This window comes from Sinohyriopsis cumingii, chromosome 1 (assembly GCF_028554795.1).
Source record: "Sinohyriopsis cumingii isolate HCF-2022 chromosome 1, ASM2855479v2, whole genome shotgun sequence".
In the NCBI taxonomy this organism is placed as follows: Eukaryota; Metazoa; Mollusca; class Bivalvia; order Unionida; family Unionidae; genus Sinohyriopsis; species Sinohyriopsis cumingii.
Window position 1 is genome coordinate 120,991,083 of NC_142961.1, and position 24,825 is coordinate 121,015,907.

General features: G+C 35.3%; 1 long non-coding RNA gene across 1 annotated transcript; it reads left to right on the top strand.

The window, feature by feature from the left end:
- The first annotated feature begins 5,370 nt into the window (after positions 1-5,370).
- LOC149807750 (uncharacterized) lies at positions 5,371-24,114 on the top strand. The gene is made up of 4 exons (XR_016416778.1): positions 5,371-5,485; positions 18,179-18,221; positions 18,656-18,693; positions 23,529-24,114. It is a non-coding gene; the product is annotated as an uncharacterized LOC149807750 (long non-coding RNA).
- Positions 24,115-24,825: the final 711 nt, after the last annotated feature.

Genomic DNA, 24,825 nt, shown 5'->3' on the forward strand with positions numbered 1-24,825 from the left:
AATCTAAGCAAAAGCTGATCATGTAGCTTAATCAGCAAAGAATTAACGGAAAATTTAGACAAAGAATCGACAAATTTCGAGTGAGTCTCTCGAAAATTGGACAGTATTTACAGTTATTTTCGACTTCGTATCTCGAGATACAAACTCTAAATTTTAGGTAAATATCTCAGAATTTATGACTTATTATCTCCAAATTACGAGTTAAGATCTGGAAATAATTTCGCCTTATTCATTTCAATATTTTCACCACGTCTCTCGAAATTTTGAACTAATATCTATGACGTTTGGCACGTTGAAATTTAGAAGTATAAAGACTGATATATTTAGTGTTTCTCTACACGTGATCGAGCGAAAGATACTTTATCATTCATAACGGTTAATTAAACCTTGATGTGATGTGATGTGATTTGGATTTTTAACGTAGCTTTAACAACTTTTCACTCATATCCCTACAATGTCGGCAATGTGGCAGTTTATAGTGATGTCTAGCAGACATGTAGCATGATGTCCCACCCAGTAACATTATCTTGACACCAGGCTGACCAGTCCTTACACTAACCTCTTTAACGTATCTTTAATAGTTTTTCAGTCATATCGCTACGATGTCTGCAGTGTGGCATTTTATAGTGATGTCAAGCACTGAGACATCATGCCACAGACATTTTGCATGATTTCCCACCAAGTCACATTATCCTGACACCAGGCTGACCAGTCCTAACACTAACCTCTTAATGCTGAGCGCCTAAATATGCAGCTACAAGTACGATTTTTATAAGTCTTTGGTAGAATTCTGTCAGGGTTCGAACCCACAATCTCCCGCATCCAAGGCGGACGGTCCAACCACTAAGCCACCGGAGCGGTCAATCGGGAGTGAATGATCTGAAGATAAAAATTTGGCATATATATATATATATATATATATATATATATATATATATATATATATATATATATATATATATATATAGAGAGAGAGAGAGAGAGAGAGAGAGAGAGAGAGAGACAGACAGACAGACAGACAGACAGACAGACAGAGAGGAGACAGACAGAGAAACGAACACACAACTACTTAATACTGCACTAAGTTTTCTGTGGCGTGTTGTTTAATTTGGTCTATATATACTAAAAAAAAACGCATTGCTAGTGATAACCCCGTTTTATTAATGCAAGATGCGTTGATAGACTCGGTATTTGTGAAAGTTATTTTTGTTAATTTTTGGAGAAAGTATCGTAATTCCTGTCATAATAGTGTATGCGGTCTGTTGTCTTCACTACCAGGTCGGCCAATATACATGATAATTTTGTTATGTACACCTGTGGTTCCATATCGATGGAGTGGGAGAAAACCGTTAATATGCTTTTGATGGTGGGTAAATGTTACTATTGTTCGTTTTCAAGGATGTAAGTCCTGGTTTGTTTATTTCTTTACGAGTATCCGTGGAGTTCTCACACACAAAACAAGCAGAATACTGGTCCACAAATGTTACTTCTATTTTCAACAATTTTCATTTTTCAATCGTTTAAAATATTCTTATGGCTGATTCAGTAACCATACTTTATACTACTGTATACACTGCCTGATAATGTGCTGTTTTGAATCTGACTTTAAATTCTGTCTGGTGGTTGCTTTTTTATATTGACCTAGTAAAGTTGATGAAATCTTCAAGTTGTATCGTAAATTTCGCAACATGCAAATCGGTGTATTTATTTAAAACGAAACGAAATCCTTCTTCATGCTGCTTGTATATTGTCTCAACACCGAATGTAATCTGTAAATCAGCATCTGTCCTAAAACACTGTAATACATCTTTTTTATGTACCAAATCAACGTTTGTTCTCAAACGAATATTCATTGTGTCTACAACAACCGCATATTAATCCAATCCAAAATTGTAAGCAAGTGCTCAATATGTATTGACATGAAGACTGTTGCTGCTATGTTGCACTTACTGATTATGATCTCTAACCACTCTCTGAAAACTATTTAGGTGGATCACACGGTATCGTTGGTCCCTCATTTATGTTATACCAAATTTTATTTGATTTTTTTGTTGTGACTGTTTGTATCACAATGATGCCATTATATCATCTCCATTTACTGCAACAGTAAGATGTCAATAGTATTCGTGTGATGTCAATAGTATTCGTGTGATGTAAATAGTATTCATGTGATGTCAATAGTATTCGTGTGATGTCAATAGTATTCGTGTGATATCAATAGTATTCGTCTGATGTCAATAGTATTCGTGTGATGTCAATATTCGTCTGATGTCAATAGTATTCGTGTGATTCAGTAGTAAATACTAATAGAGTTTCGGAACTTCTTTTGAAAAACTGCAATATTTGAGGAAGTGGCCTCGCCCTCGATTTTGTTTCTCTTTGTTACATAGTAGTTTTAAAAAATTAAATTGTGTACAGTGGCTTATGAGAGAGCTGGCTTTTGAATTAACCATTCAATCGTTTTTTTGTTGTATTTGTTTGTGGCTACGCCAGAGATGTTGTTTTATTACTTTATTTTTACTTATTTATACATTTCAGCAGTGGTTTAGTGATCTTGTTAGCCATCTACTGATTTTGTCTTAGATTTTTTTCAACGGGAGTCCATTGATTTTTGTGATTCAAAATGCTCGTCGTAACAAATGGGTGTATGCATCATGTACACTGGCTGAATTAACGTATTCATTCTTGTCTTGCTGTGGAAAGAGTTACGCTAAAGGATGTATGTCAAAAGCTGTTAAAATTCTTTGGTTTTAATAGAAGCATAATGCAAAACAGGATGAAATTTTCGATTTCCTTGCTTTTAATAGGTATGACAACTAAATATGTTACAATAGACGGTAAAGTTGACCACACGGACAGGTTGCTACAACCTTAACTAAAATTATGAAAACTACTGGAACACCATAGCTACCACCGCTACTACTACTACTACTATTAATAATAATAATAATAATAATAATAATAATAATAACAAATTTGACGAATAAGTTAACTGCCTCGCATTTATACATATAACAATAACGCAAATTACATGCCAACATAGACACTCGTACAAATATAAATATAATTGCAGTATTACATGCGTTGTATTTGAGGTGAGAATATACGATCATAATTTTTTTTTTACAAAGATAGAATAGTCCTTAAAATTGTAAGGAAAAAGCAACATGTACTATTTACAGAGTGGTGAAAGTCACAAGTTATAATTCCCTCATTTGAATGTAACATTTTGGATCAAAACATCATACTTTCTTGCACTGTTTGCATTGTTTTCGGTAATTCACCAAGATCTCATAAAGACAAATGAATAAGAGTAATAAAAAAGCAACAAAATGAAAAACAACAATAACAATCGTGATGATGACGATAGCGATTATTTTTAGCATGATTACATGATTATGATAAATGTAGTCTTAACGTTAGTAAGACGTTAATATAGTCTTAACGTTAGTAAGACGTTAATATAGCCTTATCTGTTAGTAAGACGTTAATATAGCCTTATCTGTTAGTAAGACGTTAATATAGCCTTATCTGTTAGTAAGACGTTAATATAGCCTTATCTGTTAGTAAGACGTTAATATAGCCTTATCTGTTAGTAAGACGTTAATATAGCCTTATCTGTTAGTAAGACGTTAATATAGCCTTATCTGTTAGTAAGACGTTAATATAGCCTTATCTGTTAGTAAGACGTTAATATAGTCTTAAATGTTAGTAAGGCGTCGATATAGTCTTAAATGTTAGTAAGACGTTGATATAGTCTTAACTGTTAGTAAGACGTTGATATCGATGCTCATGTTTCACCCTCTATCTGAAGCAAATTGTTTTGGGCTTCTTTTTTTTTTTTTTTTTTCAATTCCTCTCGTAATTTTGCTATCTTATAAAGATGCGTAAACAATTCCAATAAGAAAGTTACTGACATGCGTAGTATTCGTATCATAATGGGGACAAGTGTAAGATAACATCACCCGCTTGAATTGCTTCCTGGTCGAACAGAGATATTTTTACTTTCCGCACGTGTGTGTGTGTGCGTTCGTGCGTGCGTGTGTGTTAAGTCCTTACTGTTATTAGTTACAAACTACTGTTTTGTCATAGGACATTATTTTCTATTCAGTCTTGATAAATAAACGGTACGAAAAGGGGTGATGGGCAATTCGGTAAACAAATAATGTGCAGACGGAAATCCATACGAGGGTATTATCACATAAAATATTTAAAAGCACATATTTCTCATATAAAATATAACATTTAATGCAAAAAATGTTATGCATGTAACCTGGTCATAAACTGTTAGTCTCTAACGTTTGTTTTCAAATTTGGAAATATTTAAGGAACGTAAACATCTCTGCAGTGAGATAACAAAAAAGAGCATGGATTTTAAATTTCGCACATACACCGTTATGTATGTAGCTTATCACCACAAAAACGGTAATTATATATGTGTGTGTGTGTGTGTGTGTCAGTGTGTGTGTGTGTGTGTGTGTGTGTGTGTGTGTGAAATATAGAAAATTATCTGCGAAATAAATTTCACACTTAATTTTTTCATTCATATATTTTCACACGTGACAATATAATATTTCCCATCATGCCATGCGACGATTTAATCTCTGGGACAACATAATTTGTACTTGCGGTAAAAAAAACGAGCACTTTGTGAGCTAGAACAAATAAATAGAAACTGCCTTACATTTCAGACATGGAAATTAATCTTTGATAAAGAAATTTTACCAGACGTTATTCGCGTCTCTCTGAAGTTATTTCCCCTTACTTGACAACACCGACAAACCTGCTGTGATGCATTACTGAATCGCACTTACATTGTTTTCAGATAGGGTCAAATAGCTTACAACATGGCAAAAATGTAGGTCAACCAAATCCTACCGCTTTCTTATGTTAAATATATTAATAAGATCAGCCTATGGAAGAAGTGAATTTACGAACAAAGGGAAGGAGCGGGTATTTTGCTGAAGAGTGAGTTTAATCGTGTAAACTTCGATTCCGGAGCAAGTTTGGTATATAATAAAAAAGAAAATTTTATTTTCCTGTGTTAATAACGGATATATTTTATCTTGTGGTAATAAAAACTATATATTTTAACTCGGGGCGTGGCCACTCATTTATATATCAAGTTGTTGGTACTACGATGAGAAATATCCAGTAATAACGTTGGGAAAGAAAATATCTTATATTTGGGTGGGTGTATTTAACATCATTTTCAGCACGTGATAAACCAGGATATTTGTGGAGGAAGAGTTCGGGTTGAAGTTGAACCACCTACCCAAGGGAAACTAATGGCAAGCTTTCTCGCATACCCACGTTGGTAGATAGGAATTAAAACAAAAGGCGTGTAATTTCATAGAAAGGGGAGAAGTAACATGGGAAATTACAAACAAGGTGGAAGTACCAATGACGGACTCTAGGCAATCTTTAAAAGCGAGAAAACTTGAAAGGGAAAAAGGCGATGAGAAAGATGTTTCCCGCTGATGTTGTAAATATATGTTTGACGAGTTCTGAATCACTTAAGCGTTCTCTCTCTCTCTCTCTCGTACGTTGTCATTTTTTATAATCTTCATTGATGCCAGCTGTAAATGGCTGCTTGCAAGTGCTTAGATCTACGTTCGTTCTGCGTCATTACATCTTGCAGTTTTCTTTATTGTTGTTATTCTGTATAATCAATTTTGTAACGTCGCAGAGCTCTAGCCTTTCTTATATTCAGATTTCAGCCACGATCGCCTATTGACAATGTCTATTGACAGTCACACTGACTCGTCCATGTTCAAAAAACAATGACTCGAAAGATCTATATATAGGCCTGTACTAATCGACTACTAATCGATGGCGAGTGTGTATGTGTGTGTGATTTGGATTTTAAACGTAGCTTTAACAATTTTTCAGTCATACTGCTACGATGTCTGCAGTGTGGCAGTTTATAGTGATGTCTAGCACTGAGGCATCATGCCGCAGACACGTAGCATGATGTCCCACCTAGTCACATTATCCTGATGTCCCACCCAGTCACATTATCCTAACACTAACCTCGTAATGCTGAGCGCCAAGCGAGACAGCTGTTAGTACCATTTTTGTAAGCCTTTGTTATGACTCGGCCGGGGATCAAACCCACGACCTCCCGCATTCGAGGTGGATGCTCTAACCAACAGGCCACCGGAGCGGTCTCGAAGGCGAGTTGAGTCAGATGAAAGGCTCCGTTTATAGCTCTTTGTGCCGTATTGACTAGAGTGCCTTTTAAATTTTGTACACTCTTCTCCCTACATACACTCGGGCGTTAAAATAAGGTAATTTTACTGATCGCATCGCGAAGTTTTGTATGTGATCAATCATTCTACTCGTCGTCAAGTGGATGTATCAACTCTGTGCACACCTGAATGTACGCAGTGTCCTAAATCCGTCTAAGTTACCTAGCTATCAGTTTAAGTAATCAAACAGTAAATCTATTTTTAGCAGCCTCGGTTGAATGGTAGCTTTCATAAACGTATAAAGAGAAATCACAGATGGAAATGGAAAACAATACGTTGCCACGTAGGTTCAAAAGGCACACAGACAATGACAACAATGTAAAATAAATGCATTTATATGTAACTGAGCTTATGATTTCTCTCTGCATGCAACTGGCAGCTGAGGGTTGAAACGTGTTCACGAGTCAATTTTCGGAATAAAACCCCAAAACAAAACAACTGAAGCCCTTGCCAAATAATATTAAAATAAAACAATGTGAAAGTGTTAATCTACAATGTTATAAACCTAAAAAGCTACTGACTGATGGAGAGACGTAAACTTAATAAAGGATGTCTAATACCAATATAGCTTAATGTACATTATTTCCATACAGATCCTGGTTGCCAAGAAAACCTGAAAAAGTCTCAAAATGAAATAGGAATCGCATCCTGTATCTAATACTAAAACTATATATATATATATATATATATATATATATATATATATATATATATATATATATATATATATATATATATATATATATATAAATGTCTGTGTTAGGTATAAGAAGCAACATAACATAACCACAGATTAAATTATATGTTTTCTATTGGTGGGAGTGGGAACAAGAGAATGAGCTACAACAATGGCAAAAATTACAATAATCGCATCAAAATGTTCCCAGTAGCGAACACTGAATGACAAAGAACTATATTCAGTTCATTTTGTCTCTCCATATTTTGTCTTACCACATCATTTTGTGCATTTAACCATCCTAAGAGGTGAAAGGTCAACCCGATTATTGAAAACAGGCACCGTACTGTCTGAGACAATTCTCTCGATCTACGTCATCACGCCCTTTCCTGCTCGTCCTGATTTTCTCCCTCCCCCACTTCTACTCGTCCTGCCATCTCTCCAGCTCGTGTACGTTATCTTAAGCTCGCCCTGCGATCTTGGGGTTCACCCTGCCATCTCTCGATCGCCCTTCGATCTCTCTAGCTCGCTTGCGACCTCGCCAGCTGGCCTTATGATTTCTCCCTCTCCCAATCGCTTTCGATTGCTGCCGCTCTTGATTAGATTTTCGTATAAATTCTAAATATTGTGGCATTCCACATTCTGCATTCAATCGTATTTTCTCGTGCGCTGCTTGCGAAATGTATGGTTATTGTTCTGTTAATATTTTTTAACTGGGTATTTCGTCTTGAGGCGTATTTACTTCAACAAATTCTTGATACTGAAATTTTCTCCTCATTTCTGAATTATTGTATAATGGAGAAGCGTTAGACTGTCTACCCATGCAAAACTTGCTTACAAGAGATACGGTCGGGTGGGAGTTTGTCATTATCTTCTTGCCTTGTGCCAGAAGAGAATGTCATATTTCTTGTCTTTTTTTTAGGGGGGGGGGGAGGGGGTCTTTTTCTTTACTTTTCGCTCTATAATTTACCAAACGAAATTAGGCACAAAAAGATCATTGTTTAAAAATAAACTATAATTCAATACACACCACAAAATAATCACAACGACAGATAATTAAACACAATGAAAACTGTAATGTCTTATACAACCGGTAATATATGTATCGAAGACTAAAAGACCCCAAATTCAAACTTCTTGAACTTTTCTTATAAAAAAATTTGATTACACAGCATGCAATATTTTAAACTTCAATGTTTTCATTTAAATGTGGAAGCTCTTTCAAAATAATGAATCAGATATTTTTAATGTTTTTGGCATAGTGAATCTTTTAAAACTATGTGTTGATTAAAGAAAAGCAGTATCAAAGCTGACGACTATCTTTTATTAATTCCAATACGTAATATATATTCTGGTTGATACATTTTTTTTTTTATCCCATTTCTTCATCGTGCAAAACGACATTCATCTTCTTGCCATTGTGTTTCCTTCTAAATACACATTATTCGTTTGTAAAATTATCCAGACACCAATGTATGGCATCACAAACACGGGACATGAAGAGAAAATATTTGTTATGAAACACGTGACACATTGTGATTCGTGCGAACCCGTTTTCCTACGATTTGTTTCGCTCTGCTGCTATATAAGATCGAAACATCACTCGGTCATTTCTGCCGAAATAACCACCGAATTGGTTATAAGAATAAGCACCAATTCTGATGTGTTGGTTGATTTGCCTCAGGCGGAGTGCACTACACATGTCACAACAGCAAAGATTGACGATATTCCGAGTGTGACCTTGTCTTCTTCTATCGTCATATTGTTCCATGTGAACAAATGCAATTTAGAATATGGTTCTAAATGGCGACGAATTTCTTTCTCGACTTCACGGAAAAGGCCGAGCCCCAACTCCTGCTTTATTTACCATGAAAAGGGTTTAATGCGATCGAAATAAACGACACAGTTAAATATCCCAAATGCGAATTGCAGTCATACATACCAGGCACTTTCTCCCAGTTCCTAAACAGTATTGGTAAAATTTCTGTTGCAGGCTTGTGTAGAGGTCTTGGGGAAAGTAGAGTGTACGTACAATTGCAGGCTTGTATAGATTTCTTGGGGAAAATAGAGTGTACGTACCATTACCAGCTTTGTAGATTTCTTGGGAAGATAGAGTGTACGTACCATTGCCAGCTTTGTAGATTTCTAAGGAAAATAGTGTGCACGTACCATTGCCGACAGGGGTAGATTTTCTTGGGAATATAGAGTATACGTACCATTGCCAGCTTTTTTAGATTTCTTGGGAAAATAGGGTGCGCGTACCATTTCCGACACGGGTAGATTTCTTGGGAAAATAGAGTATACATACCCTTGCCAACTTTGTACATTTCTTGGGAAAATATCGTGCACGTACCATTGCTGACATGGGTAGATATTTTAAGAAAATAGAGTGTACGTACCATTACCGACTTGTGTAGATTTCTGTGGAAAATAGAGCATACGTACCATTTCCGGGCTGAGTGGATTTCTTAGGAAAATAAAGCGTACATATCCTTGCCAGCTTTGTAGATTTCTAGGGAAAATAGCATGCACGTACCATTGCCGACATGCGTGTATTTGGTGGGAAAATAGAGTGTACGTACCACTGCCGGCTTGAGCAGATTTCATGGGAAAATAGAAGACACAGACCATTGCCGACTTGAGTACATTATTGGAAAAATAGAGGACAAGAACCTTTGCATACTTGAGTACATTTCTTGGGAAAATAGAAGACAAGAATCATTGCCGGCTTGAGTAGAGTTTTGGTAAATTAGAAGACAAGAACCATTGCCGGGTCATTTATGATTATTATTCTTAGTAGCTTCCAATAAATAAAATGAATTTAAAAAAAAATAACTCGAATAAAAGTTTGAATTTATTCTTGTGTCACACATCTACATTAAGAATAACAGTTCCGTAGACACGTACATTGTTTCTGTACCATAATAAAGAAACCGCTTCAAACTTTATTTTCAGAACATATTTAACAATACAATCCCTTGATGTTTGCAGATCTGAACAGAATGAAACCATTCACATCGATAGATTGCCATATTAATGCCTGAAAATAAATTAAACGAAAAGGAAAAAAGATATCTTGGCTTGCAGATCATAAGACTACAGTTTGCGAATTTTACAAAGTCCCATTCTCAAGTAAGGTATATTATGTATCGGTTGACAATATACAATTGTGTGTTACATGACATGGGGGTGGGGGTGCAGACACGCCATTTAGGAGTATTTTAGGAAATATTGATTGTATATAGAACATGTTTAAGTCATTCAAGATATATTTCAGCGGTTCTTCAGAAGTTGTGAACGACCCCGGTAAATCACTTTGCAAGGTGTACTAGTAACCTGGTTCACTGCACAAAAGGGCATGCAATACATGCAGAAATTGTCTCCATATTATACATATATCTTACACTTTGAGGAAACTCCGTTTTATTATCAGGGCAAAGGCACACCGAAGATTATAAATCCATGTGTCTTCGAAAAAAATCTGTTATTATCTGCCGCACATAAACATTTTTGTGTGTGTGTGTTGGAGTTAACATCACTTGAACATATTAATAGCATTCAATTGTGGTCCTCAGAAACCAGTGGTATGTATCTTTATATTTACGTCTCTTTTCGTTTACTTTTTTTTTGTGATGTGATCTGGAAAGAACGATGGAAAGGACTACCGACATTCATTAGGTATAAGAAGCAATCAAAGTGTTGCCAGAGAATGTACTGACGGCTGCTTCAGGGGCCGCAATACATGAACTTCCATGTCACAAAATGAACAGATGGGCAATACAGAGCCATTCATTAAATAGTCAAACATTGCTTCATTTTTTTTAAAAATTGAATTATATAAAATCCTTTTTTCTATGTAAGCAAATATTTAAAAATAGGAAACAAGGAGTATCATACAGTGTTAATTTGTGCTATTGTAAAGTCTTTGGAATATCAGAGAAATGATCTAGCTAATATGCGTAGGGGTTCCGTTTTCAAAGTCTTTCATGCAGCTATATCCCTTCGAAATCTGACATAATTTAATAGTAACGCATCAATGCCCTCTGCCTTAATACTATGTGATCCTCTCCCAATGGGACTTGAGTATATCACATTCCAATATTTTATTTGTTCAACCACACCCATCATCTAGTGAAATGAGATTTAATTAGTTTCATTCTCTTTTGTATTTTGACTACTTATGTATTCAGCATTTGTCGTATCCTCGTTAATTCGATAATAAAGAAATCGTGATATTAGAATTCGAAAGACTGAAGCATAAGCATAGACATGCCCGACTAGATAGCGAAGAAAAAAAAAAACAAGTCACAGGAAGAATGATAACCAATCATTTGTGGATACACACCTCGTGATGTATGATATACATGTATGTTACGTCGAAAACACAGATCATTGCCACTAGTTTCTGACTCGAATTAAGGCATAATTCATTTATAATTCTTTCACAATCAAATACATATTAAAAGACTTTTGACCCAATGTTGATGTTTTTCAGGCTTTAAGTTACGATGTGCACGTTTTTAAAGTTAAATATCTGACAGGAACGCACCGCCACATTCAGCCATGCACGTATTTCTACTACTACCATGAACTCCAAACCACAAAAGGACCAAAATAATTATTCAATAATAGGGAAATATATCAGGTCCAGGCTCCCATTTTGGATTTCTCAAGTAGAACTTAGGTCAAGGTTTAATCTGAGGCCTAAAACACAGCAATATGATTGTAAGAGATATAATGTGACCTTATTTTGGCCAATCAAATACCTGAAGTCTAGACTATTACTTTATGACATGTTGATGAAATTTGGGCCCAGTTTTGAAGATGTGTAGAGCATATACATGCATTGTATTTATAAAACATGCAAACGTAATAGTATATTACTTGCCTAGAGCCTTTTAACATATGCTAAGGCTGCATTCTGCTTTATTTATCTGACAAATTCTCAACTATAGAATTAATCGTGCAATGTATTAATGCTTTGCTTTTAAGTTTAATTTTGTCTTCGTGGGACAAATTGTCTGGACGTAAACTGGAGTTTCCTCATCAGAAAAATGAGATTCTTCATATAGGATACATACGAAGAGTATATATAATTTTCATTACCTTTATTTTTCTTAGTCTTGCCAAATATGTGTACATCTTTTGACCCAAACTTGACCGGGTAAAATCTAATGACGTCAACTTGACCAGGTAAAACCTGATGACGTCAACACATCTAATTATTATTGCACTTGTTGGCTCGGAACATATCCCGTATAGGTAGTTTGCCTGTTTGCACATTTTTGTCACGATTTTGACATTTTCGTGTGTCGTGGAGAGATTTGCTTATTAGATACGTGGGCATATATAGCTTTGGACTAACACGTATGTGATACTCGATTTTTTACAATCTGATTTTCATATTTGCTTTAAAACGTCTGTGTCTCGACTATGAAACCGTAAGCAGCTTACTAGGCAGAACCGGATTAAATCACATGCAAAACAGGGCTTTGGCCTTAGGCCTTTTCTGTAAGCTTTCCTTTAGAGCCTCCATTCAGTATTGAAATAACAGTTCAGCAACCTTCCATTCTATTGGCCTTGGGCTCCTCATGACCGGACCCTGTCTCCATGGCTATAGGGTGACCGAGTGGTTTAAGGGCTCCTCATAAGCGGACTCTGTCTCTATGGCTATAGGGTGACCGAGTGGTTTAATGTTCAAGGCGATCGCCTTTGGGATCACTCATACATCTCATCTCTGCCCGCGTGAACTTGTGTCTGCTCGATCAGTGTAGGTAGGTGAGAAATATTGCCAAAACCTTCCCGTGAGCCGTTGATTCTTTCCGGGTTTTTTCCTCAAGAAAAATACAGGCCACCGTGTATAACCTGTCATGGCATTAAACCCCATAAAATCAAAAGCAAAAAACACATTGTGGTATTCAAAAAATATTAATATTAAATAATTTCTTTAAATCGTATTTTCAATATGGATATTGCAGGCAAAATATGCACTCAAAACAAACTTTTTGGGTGGGTGGATACGCAATAATTAAAAGTATATTAAAATTTGTTTACCTTGTTTTCTCGTTAACCTTAATGAATCTTTTCCTCATTCCACTTATGTTAACACCTTTCACTTACTCTTGCAAGTTCGCAGCTCGGTGACTTGTTATTAACACGATATGACATAAAGTTGCACCCAAGGTATTGGGGGTTTGAAATATGGTAATGTGTATTCGTTACAAGCTATCTTTAAAATTAGACTAATGTTTAACATTTTAAGTAAAGTTTTTTGTTGTTTTTGTTGTTGTTGTTGTTGTTTTGTTTCCTATGGAAGCCCATTAGTATTAAGGGTTCAGGAAGCCGAATTAAAATCCCTAGTTTATTCGGCATTAATGGGTTTCAGTGTTTCTTCTTGAGACTTAATCGAATTGAGAAACTTGGTGATAACGCATCTAGAGCGGTTGTACAGGAGGCCTAGGTGATAAAAGCATTGGCTTGCCCGTTACGACTGGGTTGACGCATAATGTTCTATTTATAGCATCCTGTCAAGAATTTCAAATTTCCTCACTGACGCAAATATCAACTAATTACTTTCCAAATATAGATTTAAAATCTAAATATGTCATGCATGGATGTCTAGAAAACAGGAGTTAAATAGTGACGTTGATCTGTCAGTAAAGCATTTGGCTTATTCAGTTTGTATATCCGAGCATCCATTAAATCAGACCTTACGACTTAAGCTTTGTTTTGAAATTACCGAGATTTCTGATAATAGGAATTATGTTCATTATTCAAAAACTCAGAGAATTTGTACAGATTTGTTTACCCAAAATCAACGATTGTTTGTATATAATTCACAACAAAATAATGACTTTCATGATTAGTGATAATGTTATATTTATCTTCGGATACATTACAATAAGAACTGTATTTAACGGGTATATATATATATATATATATATATATATATATATATATATATATATATATATATATATATATATATATATACCATTTTATGTTTGCAAATTATTTGATAATGTTCTTTACTTTGAAATAGCTTTTCAAAATTTTGTAGCCCAATTTAATTATATTTTGTATCCGAACTCCAAAGACAAATTTGGCTATATCCTATTTCATGAGGATTCCTTTATCACTGAATGTCAGTTTTGAACAAACTGGTCACTTAAACGGTGTCTGACAAGTGATAAAATTACATTTGCATTGGCAATAGATAAGATGATACAAGCTTCTCCAAGTCATAGATCATTTAGATATTGTCTTACCCAAAATTCCCAATATTTCTTCACAGGATACCGTTTTAGATCAGGAAACATTAAAACGTAGAATATATAAATATATTTCCTATTATTAACACACACACACACACACACATACACACACGCGCGGTAAAAAATGTGGCCATACTCATTAAAAGATGATAGTACCTATTTGTCCCTATAGACATTCTCTTCAAGTCACTGAAACAAAATCATTTTGATACATTTTATAACTCTAAATAAGTATTCCTTAACAAAATTCTAAAGGTGCTCTTTCGAAAATTCACATAATTCTGATTGGGACAAAGTGAATATCAAATAAACTGAAAACTACTTTATGTAGTCTCCTATTTATACAAGCATTATGAAATAGACAACATCTGCTTCGGGCGCGTGTGCATCCAGCGCTTGTTTTGCTTCATTATTAAATTCACCACCGGACGTAAAAACAATACCAAGAAAAATAATATACTGAATACATTCAAGGTTCATGCCCTTATAAAAGAATTTATCACAGAACTGTTATACTTCTTGTAAATACCATAACTTCGTCTCGTTTGTGTTTACTTACAGGCACCACACGATAGTTATCAAGAGTATTGTAAACCCTTTTGTAAGCCATCATTTTTTTGGAGAAGATTCATCTACCATCAGCATAAACAAGCAATATCACTTTCATTGCAGTTAAATTTATCCCTGGAACATTTTTTTGTGAAAAGTCCATTTCAAGACAAGACGCGACTTTATTGCACTCGGGTTGCAAACGTTTACAATATAAGAGGTATAGAAGAAAGTGAACACGAGTATTGCGTGTGATATGATAACACTGCGTGTGATATCATAACATTGCCTGTGATATCATAAAATTATGTTCAACAGGGATTAAAAAATTCGGAAAACACAGTCTAAGAAATTGCATATATTTTTCAAAAGATTTTAATCTAATATCCATTTATTGTCAAAATATTTGTCACAAAACAGAGTTGATAATACAGGTTTCATTCATAACCATTCACTAATACAGACCAATAGTTTATCATGCGAGTTCTAGTGTTTTAGAAATTTATGTTCCTCAGGACATATATTACTTGGTTCATTTCCTTGAATTCTCAATCCGTTTTCCAAATTCTGCATTATATTTTTCCATCCACCTAATTTGTTCCTCGCTTCGGAAGCTTTGTCTTTTGTTTTCCTTTACTTTTTTTATTGACACATGCCCCAACCAAAGAGGTTTGTAGCTACAATACACAATTAATTATCCAAACTTTGAATGTTGGTATTCACCATTTTGTATCGCATATATTTGTCAGAGCAGTATTTGTAATTTGTTTTGCGTTTCTTTGCGGTGTATTCTTGGGAAAGGCACTTAGGTCCTCAACATGCCAATAATGTGTTAAAAAGTTATGTTACCGCCCCCCTCCCTTTCGAGAGTATTCCGCTTTCAGTCATCAGAAGCATTCCATACTCTCTCAACAGTTGTACATGTCCAAACTGTACGTGATGTTCTATCTACAAGATCACTAGGTTACTAACTAATTCAAAGGTCACCAGAACGTAACACCTAAGCGGTCGCTGTCAGATCTTCACGTAGAACAGCAGTGATCTGATTTTAATCAGTTTGGGTACAACTCTTGCAATCCAATCTGATTAAAATCAGATCTCCACTGTGGTATGTTAAGATCTGACACCTACCGCTTAGGGGTCATGTTCTAGTGACCCATGACATTACCATAATCGCAAATGTTATCAGCCGATCAGATGGAGTCTTCAGTCTACGCGTTTAGGAGACTGAGCATTATGGCTAAGAGCATCAGTGTGTGCCGAACGATTTGATTCACTTGACAAATTTCTGAAAACTGTATTTCCAATGGCTAATTCAAAGGTCATCAGAACATGACCTATAAGCGGTCGCTGTCAGATCTTCACGTAAAACAGTGGAGATCCGATTTTAATCAGGTTGCATGACATATGGGCAGTATCCAAACAATATCCATTAAATACGCAACATATGATCGTGATCTATATTTTGTTCATGCTATGATTCATTATATATGTCGGGGGGGGGGTCTATTGCTAAAAGTACAGTTTCAACGTATTCGCTGCTATCCAGAATAATATATATATATATATATATATATATATATATATATATATATATATATATATATATATATATATATATATTGCACGCCAAACACACGATCAAAACCTCTCAATTTGCAGAAAATGTGCAGTGGTCTTGGAAGGCATCAGTGTCTACGGATGCTCATTAAACTGAACTTACATTTTGTGCTCCACATTTAAGAACGTCATTTTGGTAATACATGACTTTATTCATTATCAATATAGACATGTTGTCCTAAAAGATCTAAAAGATAATATCCTTACAAGTTTGAAACCTTAAACAAAAACGTCTACAACCAGAATACATGTAAAAGGACATAAACTTACTAATAATGAATTATAGTGGATTCTTTCCAAGCTGTAATGCGCCATTTATAGCATTTTCGATACCTAGCTACTATTTTTTCTAAGCGGTGTTGTCTTTCTTTTTTCTCAGTATAAAATAGCACAGAGCACTCTCCACTAAAAAAATATATTATTGTTATTCAGCCACGCGCGACCCAACCGCAAGCGTGCGTAATACGTAAAGAGAAGTATTTCAATATGACTGAAGATGAGGTAAAGCGTGACGTGCTAAATGGTTTAGAGTATGACAACTGGAAGAAGACATTTTTATACCAGATCTGTTTAAGAGAGATTGCATGGGTAAAGATTTTTACCAAGCGCACAAGTGTACAAATTACGCCACAGTATAAATCTAGATTTGGATGCTGTTATTTCATAAGATTGGATTGCATGTAGGTTGTTTATATTCGGCGTAATAAAGTTTTATCTTACCTATTATTGTCCCGTATTTCGTAGAAATATTGCAGGTACTTGTTTATAGCCTCAGCAATTTTCATCGCTGTATTCCTTGATTCCTTAATGATATGTACATATCGATACAAAATGTTTTCATTCAGTAAATTTTATTTATCGCCATCACAGTTTGCTAAATATACATGTTGGATGTCTTTATGACCGTGCAGGTGTGTGGTCAATAATTTTCTTGTGTATTCGATAAAGATCACGATATCTTTGGTCGCTAATTTTGCCACGAAGGGATCTTTTATATTGAAATATATCATTTCATGTTACATCCTTCCATACGTTGTCATGATTCTACCGATTATGCCCATTAAACGTCACATAATCTTGTGTAGGTTCTACGTCATCATATCCATAATATTAAATAACTGATGCAAAAATATTTCTTGGTGTGCTACCTGTTTAAGGTGATAAATGTCCTAAATATATCCCTACAAATGTCAGTTACCACCGCTGATACGTATGTCGTCATCGAAATCCCCAACATGTCTAAATGATGATTGTCGCCAAAAATGTACATGTCGTACCAGCATGACACCCTATGGACATTTTTAACATGACTCCAATGACTTATTTAACATTACTGCATCGGTTAATAATAGATGTGCATTTTTCGTAACCGTAGCTCCTTTGATATACGTCTGACGTCATAATATTTATGAATTTTGTGGCTTTACTATTGTGCAATTTTCATATTCTTTGAATGTGTAATTAACGGTCTCTAAATGGTCACTCGTACTTTTAACTTGAAAGGACCATATGTGGTTATTTGATCTTCATGTCGCAATCAGTTCATTTTGATGATTTTTATTTGTAGAATCGCCCCTTCCATTTTTTAAACATAAAATATATTCTTGCAGCAGTTTATACAATGCCTGCAATATGTGTCGAGCTTGTTTCCGTACTTGTTTGATTGCTCGGTATACACATTCACACGCACACGGGTGTGTGTTTTGTCGTATGTTTTCAGTAAACTTCCATATTTAATAGTTGAATGATATTTCTTAAGCCAATTTATTTGTCCGTATGATATTGATGTAAACATGCTACTTTTTCAGATGTGATGCCACGTTATGCGCATGGCCGAAGAAAGTGGAAAAGGTGCGATCACATCTGCAAGGTGCAGATTTTTTCCATTAGATGTGAGATTATATTCTACTTCAAATCAAAAATGAAGAAATGAGAGATATTATATCATTGAACTTTTTGGCACCCTCGTTTAAATATTTCTGAACATAGAAGATTTAGGCGGAGTCCCACCCAAATCAATAAATATTTGGTTATAATTTCATTTCTAGCTTCATCCATTACCCTTACACAGTCAAAATATGTGGACATTGTGATAATAATCCTTCGCATATAAGTTAATAAAAATCAAATTTCGAGTTAGTCCTCCATATTTTGTTCCAAAACTTTAAGTTTTCTGTGATGTTTGTTTTTAGTTCTTCCACGCTAAGGGTTATCTGACGGCGTTCCTGTGGTCTTATGTCTGTAAATATTGTTATCGCTTTTAACTACTTCGGATCCTTTTGCAGACAGACGAAATTTCCTGTAACATTCAGAGCTTCCTACGGTAAGCACTAACTACTGACATAGTAATCTATATGCCCGTGTAGCTGATACGTGATCAATAAATGCAATATTTGATGATTTCTGACATTCATATTTTCTTTTGTAAAAATAATAATAGGCCTAATATAAAAATAACAGCAGACTGGAATTGATGAATAGCCGGCTTACCTGTCAGCCAACCGTCAGTTGCAGCTAACAATGGCCCGCTGACCAGTGCTATTGCCAGTCACGGGTGAGTGTCATGTAATTACAGACAGGCTGTAAGCTTGTCAGCTAATTTGCTGGAGCATCTCAGATGCATTTGTGGTTGCTACGATGCATCACTTGCAAATTCCAATTTTCATTACATCACAATTTCTCATACGATTTTCATAAAATATTAGCTATGTATTCAAAATTTAATTTAAATGGACGCTTTTGCCAAAATTCAAATGTATATTTCCACCTATATTTAGACTCCAATGCGAATCAGTAGACGGATCTATGTCTGCTCTGGTAATCCATTAACTGACAGATTCTAGCTGTTTCTCAAATGTCGTTGATACACTTCGACTCGAGGCATATGTAGCAAGTCAGAACAATATCTACCGGTTCGCTGTCTGATTGGATACAAGTTCATGTAACTGAAAGAAGCTTATCCAGTCAGATTTATTTATCTTGGAAGACGGTTGGGAATAAACATCGCGGCCTCAGTTGACAACAATACGTGTCGCATGTCAGTTTCTGCAAATTAAACCATTATACTTGCAACTCTTTTAAAGCAAACGCAGTCCCTCGCAAACCTTTGTTATAACAAGTGTTGAAGTTGGTTAAAATCGATTCGTGAGGAGAAGGCTCGAAGTTATTAGTTCATAACACCAATTTTTGGGGGTTTAATGCCATTTTTCAGTACATGATATTCCTGTAACATACATGGCGATCAGTATATCTGTGAAGGAAGAACCTGGAAAGTACCAGGAAGAACCAACGACACACGGAAAAAAATGGCTAGCTTTCTCACACATCCACGCTGGCCTAGCATGAGACTCGAACCCACGCAGACAGATGAGATGTTGGTGATCAACGGTCCAAAAATGGTTCTTTTATGTATTTCTTGAGATTCGTTATTATTGTGGAAACTTTTTGTAATTATTATAATTTAACTTCATATTTTACGCGATTTCTTCTGAGGTTGAGTCATGTGGGCATTGTAAAAGTAGTCACAGTGAATACTCACTACGTGTAACGACGAGCTATCTCACTGGTTAATTGGCTTAGCTTGCTAAGGGCAGTAATTCTTTCATTCGTTAGATGGTTCTTGTTCAAAACACCATTTCGGCTAGATACATGTGCCAGGGGTTGATGTGGAATGATGGGTGTTTCCAATGATATTAATACATTATAATAATGTTTGGTTCCCTTTGGATCCAAATCCCCTTTCAAAATACACATATGAAATGCCCAGCATTGTATACACTGGTCATTTCGCTAATAATTTGTAGAATTACATTTTTCCAAACCCAAATTCAAAAGCGTTATTTTATCCTGAAGGGGACCGTGCATATATTTTTACACATCTTTAGCTATCCAACATTCTTAGTGTTAGAGGTCAATTTTATAAATGATAAAAAACAACAACAAAACACTCCTTTGGTTAACGAGCAAACATATTCCTTTTCGCCTGCATATCAGCTCATTTGAAATGTCAATGCCAAAGGGTATCAGTATCGTTTTAGTAAAAATAGACACCGACGGAGAGAAAACGTTACAACTTTAGGCGGAGGCAAGCAGTTTTTTCCGCGACGTCTTCCTGAAAACCCGCCCCTTACTAAAATGACCAGCTTAAATTTCCTCTTTTTGAGGATGACAGATTGCTCTAGACAGTACTGTTTCCGAATTTGATGGATATTCTTTTCTGGAATTTAAATGAGCATCGCCTCATTGTAAGACTCGCTGACTTCAGGTTCAGTTTTCCTTGTTAATTTTCTAATTTTATTATTTTTCTTCTTTTCGACGTCAACTTGAATCTGTTCTACTTTCCGTATCCGCCATTGAGCTCAAGTTCAATGTTCCAATCTGATGTCTCGTTGTCCATAATTTTATCAATATAATAATATATATTTCTTTCGCCAGTAGGCCTATCGCTCCCTTACATAACGCAACTACCACACTCTGCTACCAAATTGTAATCATCGGACTTATTCTTTTCGAGATTTTGGGGACATTTTCATGCTGAACCTTTCGTTAAAAAAGTCATCAAAGTTTAACATGCATATATTGTTGTTTATTTTTGTTCTATGTGTGAAGGTCTTTTTGTGTACGTTTGTCTATTGAATAAAAGAGCTGGAGAACTTGGAATACTGATTCCGCAATGAGCCAAACGCAGACCCTTGCATGAATCTGGATTTACTAGTCCGAAGTTTCTAATCACTAACCTCTGATTAATGATAATTAGTGTGTACGTAGAAGGTATCCGAGTACTCACAATTGTAAGTTCAGTGGCACTTTCTAAAATGTTCTAATGATTTAAAGTTCTAGTCCCTACGAAGAATCCAAATTGTAAGACGATGATGTATTCTGTAATCTGTAGTGTTGAAGTCTACAGTTCCTTGTAGAAACACGAAATATCACTCCGGTTTTGGAAATCTGAATAGATTTTTTATAAGAACTTTCCTTGTTCAAGAATGTCACATGAACGCACGTATTTTCCAGGAAAAAAGAATTAATCCTTTTGAATCCAAGTAATTTGAAATAACTCCAAACGACACAACACATTCCAGTGTAAAGAAAAAGCCCAGCTGTGTTTACTTCTCTAATACAATGGTTTTAAACTTGAATTTTACGCTCCGGATAAGGATCACATGGTCATGTTTACACATAAAAAAATCACGTAGACCCTGTATGTCCTTGATAAGACCCAATCATTTTACTCTAAGAAATAAAATAAAAAATTGTTTACATCTTAAAGCACGTAGTCCCGTCATGACCTCGACAACAGATAATCATTTTTAAAAAAAATAGGACTTATTTACGTGTTTGCTACTAATTTGAATCAAGGGCAGGATCCAGGTCAACTCCTGGTGTTTACTAAAAGTAATAGTCAAGGTCAAACTATTTTCTGAAAAAGTAAAATCTCCAGTGAATATATTTACATTACAATAGCATGTAATGAAAAATTTAAAAAAATTAAAACTGACAAACACGTACATTAAAATAGATACATATTTAATCATATATAATTAAATCAAATATACATAGCAATATATATATATATATATATATATATATATATATATATATATATATATATATATATATATATATATATATAGAGAGAGAGAGAGAGAGAGAGAGAGAGAGAGAGAGGTCTTCAAATGAGCACAGACTAAGCTTACCTTGTAATGAAATTAGTAACTTCTAGTAATATCGAGATTATATTATGGTTATCACTGTGGTACATTTTCAGCAACAATTAACAAATTCCAAAACATTTTAAAATTATTTTAAAACAATCCCTTTGAATGTGCAGGAGAGAATGTCCGCACACACAAGTAGTCATGTATTGACACCATCGTGGTCATGTATACAGCAAGGGTGCAAATTTATGTCGCTCTATAACGAGCACATTAATTTGGGAAAGAGAACAATTAATTATATTTATGGGGACAGGTGCGTGTCAAATCGATATACTGCAATGATTTTAATGTCTGTGTCGTGAGAGGAAGTCATTCTTAATTAAGCCTTCGTTTATTTAACCGTCAGACAAACTAGCAGGAAGAGGTTACCTTCGATCTTTGTATCAAAAATTTCAGATTTGAAATTGACCAGAATCAGTTATTTGGGAATCTAGAAGTCATGCTGACCGCAATATTTACGCCATGCTATAAAAGGCGGTAGATATATTTAATCCTGATTGGTTACGCTAAACAAAGAGCGTGTTTCCCACACGAAATTTCTTGGGTTTAATATGCCCCATTGCCATAATTTAGTTAGTCTACGTTTTCCTGCAAGACGAAAAAAAATATAGGAGACTTCGAAATCTAATTTAGAAGGAAGTATCTCGTAAAACACTTATCCGAGAGACCGGATGTCTGTAAAGTAAACGGACACAATTCTGACAGCAGAACCGACCAACTATTGAAAGCACAAGGTATCTGCGTCAATCACGTAATTCGTTGATACCAATATAATGACTTGCTTGAATTTATTTGTTTATATTTGCATGAATTTGTTTAAATGCGTAGATCAATTTTCTTGATATGAGTATAACTCTTTGAGTCCATCGATCTGAACTCGTACAATGATCTTCTTTATATAAGTTTGACGAATTGTTTAAATTTGTCGTCTTGATTGTTATTAGGAATCATGTGTTCTAAGAATTTCATGCATTACTTTAGTTGGTATGAGTTACGAGAATCCGTGTGAATTTTCAGATCTTAGATGATTTTACGTATGATAAAGACTTGAGTGCGTATTGACTGAAATTAACGTTGTAAGCCGTGAAGTGAGATTTCATGTATGCTAAAGACATGAATGTGTGTATTCGCTGAAAATAACGTAGTTAAAGCATATAATGAATTTCATTCATTCATTTGTGTAATTGAGACGAGAACGAAACTGGTATATCTCGTGTGATGTTAATGTGGGTCAGTGATGAAAATAACCGTTTGGAAGTACATTAATCTTATGAACTAGGTTTGTTTATGGTCTGCCATGTTTGGCTTGACCAGATAGCCATTGGTATCTGTTCGAATTCCGATAGGACGATATCTGACATAACGAGGGCGGGAGCAATGATTTATTCACAGTAGGATATCTGACAGAAGATTTAGGTTGCTTCTCTGTTTATTTTGAAAGGGGAAATAGCTTCACTGACGTATCCACGTGCCTACTTATCTACGTATCTACGTATTTATGTATCCATCTACCCACACAAAGTTGAGGGCGAAAGAGGCAATAGAGAGTCTGGAGAAGACAAAAGCGAAAGGACCAAAAAGAACAGCCACACTGAAGTTGGAGTGAACCGGAAATAAGCAGGTTATGAAGTTGTACAAGGCAATGACTTCGATTGTTCACTCGATTCTGTGATGAACCAAATGCTTTCTTTTAAACAGATCGGCTATTTGTATATTGGTGTTTGAAATTCGGTGAATGACTTGTTACAAAAGAGAAGTGTATCTTCCTCATATAACGTATTATCACTGTTGTTTATGTAATTGGTTAAATAGTTGCATTTCATGTATGGGCTCGTGTCATTCTGTTCTATATCTATGGTCAGATCATTATTTATTCCATCTGTAAGTTTCACACTTTCTATTAATATTTACTGGATCCGGGCAACAACACCGAGGGCGATCACCCTCTAGATAACGATGACCAAATAAAGCGGACACCTTGTAAGAAGGTACAATCCGCCAAGCAATCCACCAACCCAACCCACCTCCCACAGAGTGGGGGCTCGTAGCATATACGCACCCTATTGGTAATGTGACCACACACATTAGTTATCATTTCTTCACATCACTGTGGTCACTGAACAATCTCACCTTTACAAGTACATGATTAAGGGGTCAATTCAAAAGTGTCAGTGGATATTTTAGTGAAGTTTTAGCCCCACCCCATCCACCAACCTTGTCCCCCCCACCCCCGCCAAAATTTCCTAGTGGAAGTTAATTGAATAGTTTATCTATGATCTACGTAGAGTTCTTTTTATTGCATAATGCAATTTTCTCCTTTCCTTTTTTGTACTTATAATACTGACAGTGAAAATGATTTATTAGCACATTATACAAACTTAATAATCCATCGTATTTAATTACTTCACAAATATATCGAAAGAAAATATATTTGCATCTTTGTTTGAACGTAATCAAAACCAATGCATCATGCTCAGCCCCTTGATTTATCCATGCTTTCCCTGTACCATGTGATAATTATCATTTCATTACTTGATTTATCGAGCATTCTCAGTTTTCATTCCATTTTAATTGCATAGTAAGACTAACTTGGAAATCTCTCGTTAGACATTTTTAAACTTCTGACAGTACTTCAGCTTTTAACAATATCTTATTTATTGCATTTTTGGCGTTATGCCTAATTTGTACAGCTAGGGACCACGAAAAACCATGGTATTTCTGAATGAAAGCGGTACATA